Here is a 2,527-nt window from a genome sequence, read left to right on the forward strand (position 1 = left end):
AAATTCTTGTATTCGAATACAACTTATGTGTAGTTGAATATACGTTCCCAGAACAATGTGTATTCGAATACAACTAGGTGTAGTCGAATACGCCTTCGCGTTTTTGCCCAGATATAAAAGCTGTTTCACATTTTAGGGTTATTTTACATTTGGTATTCGAATACACAGCTGTAGCCTTTCCTCTCTTTTTCCAAAATCTCGTCCATCCTCCTTTCACTCAGTTACCCATTCACCCAATCTTGCAAACTACATCAATATTTCCTTCTTTCTTGTCATTTGTCATCAGATTTCTCACATATCTCACATTTTCTCTCAAATCCATTTTTTACCAAAACCTCATTTCTCACCATGGATGCCCGCAAACGAGGACCAAGAACCAAGCATGCAGCAGTGGGTCCCTCAAGAAAATGAACAAGGAATCCCAACATCACGGATTTATCCCGGCTTCTACACACACCGGAAGAAATTGATCGTTTTTGCACATTCTACTCTGACAAGCGCCTTATCATTCCAAAATATGGTACTTTAAACTCTTTCTCTGCCTTTAAGTTTCCTGAGTTTCTCAAAGCACAACATGTTGAAGAGTTTATAGGTTACAAAAGTCCTGTTTATCCTGACTTAGTTAGGGTTTTTTATTGCAATCTCATCCAAGATGGAAAAATGTTGGTATCTCGAGTTAAGGGTAAAATCATTCGGTTCAATACCAAAACCATAGGCGAAATTCTAAACATTCCTTTTAAAGGTCAAAAGTTTTGTCCCAACAACTTGTGTGAATGGGCTGATATCTCTAAGTATGATGCGTATGTTGCCCTATGTCGGTTTGACAGACGCACAATGGAACAAAAGCGGACTCAGGCTGGTTCCAAATATGCCCAACAACGGTATGGAGTGGGAAACCTTACCGTTGATAATCGCCTTTTGCACTATTTCCTTAGCTACATTCTGGTTCCAAAGGCTGGAAATTACTCCCAAATTTCGGAGTTTGAATTACAAATTATGAATTTCATGTATGAAGGTTGTCAACTAAATTGGGCATACTTTGTCAAATCTGTCATGTTTGGATCCCGAGAGGCAATTGGATTACCATATGCGAAGGAAGTTTCCCGAATTTTGGAACACTTTGGGGTGGACTTCTCTGATGAAGTCATGTATACACCCACAAAAGAAAATATGATGGATCTGGGCGTCATGCCTAGCATGCGGATAATATGGAATGAACAGCTTGAAACTTTTGTGCATAAAGGTGATTATGATCAACCATCTGATGTTGCTCAAGAAGACACTGTTGGACCCTCAAATGCTGCTGCCCAGGCTGATGAAGATGGCGAGGATACAACCTCTGATGATGATTATATCTCCAATCAAATGCTCATGACTCGCCTTGATTCTTTCCAAACCTTCTTCCAAACTCAATTCAAAAATCTGACCACTTTTGTCAACACTCGCTTCCAGAACATTGATACTACTATTGCTCGCAACCATGACGAGTTATCTCAAGACATTAGTAGTTTATCTGACAAACTTGATCATTTTCACATTCCAACGGATTTTGATCGACACTAGGATTCTATTTGTAATACGTTGAAATACTACCTCATATTATGTCTTGTAGTTTGTTTCATGTCTTAATTTGTAGTTTGTTTTATGGTATGCCTTATGTACAAAGTTGAAATTTGTTTTCATTAAACACGTGTTGACTATTTTGATGTACTAAATTGAACTTGCCTTCATCCTTCGTTATGTCATTTTTTTTACAATGTATACTACTTTTCCCTTTACTCGTGTGTATTCTTGCATATGTATGTCTCTATATTTTTCCTTCTTTTTGATCATGTCAAAAGGGGGAGAAAATTTGGTATTGTTGTTGCCTTAAACATCTTGTAGGTCCTCAAACAATAATCACATACAACAGGGGAGTACACATATATTACGGGGGAACAATGATTCAATTTCCACAAATCTCTCCACAACAACAACATTTTGTCATAATCAAAAAGGGGGAGAATGTAAACTATAAGTTTATGATGAAGACAAAGATCAACCATTATGGTCAAAGCAACAACCTCAAAAAGAAGTTCAAATATATTCATTAATAAAGCTTCAAATCCAAATATTAAATGTTAAAATATAAAGGTATATGATGCAAACCAATACTTCAATTACACGAGGACAAGTCATATTTACATATGCATATAAAGTATTTTCAAAAGTCAAAATAGCATTAACAAAGTCTTAAAACTAATATTTTTGACAAAATACATAAGTGTATTCGAATACAGCATCCTGTATTCGAATACAAAGCAAGTCAGAAGCAAAAGTCTCAAAGTTGTATTCGACTACGACTATGTGTAGTCGAATACACATTAAGTCAGTGGCCAAAATCCTTATATTTGTATTTGACTACAACCTTCTGTAGTCGAATACAAAGTAAGTCAGTGGCAAATTTTCACTAATCTGTATTCGACTATGCACATGTGTATTCGAATACAAGGTGTAATTTTTGAATATTTTTGAACGTTACAAAGAG

The sequence above is a fragment of the Cicer arietinum genome, chromosome 2 (assembly GCF_000331145.2).
Source record: "Cicer arietinum cultivar CDC Frontier isolate Library 1 chromosome 2, Cicar.CDCFrontier_v2.0, whole genome shotgun sequence".
Taxonomy (NCBI): domain Eukaryota; kingdom Viridiplantae; phylum Streptophyta; class Magnoliopsida; order Fabales; family Fabaceae; genus Cicer; species Cicer arietinum.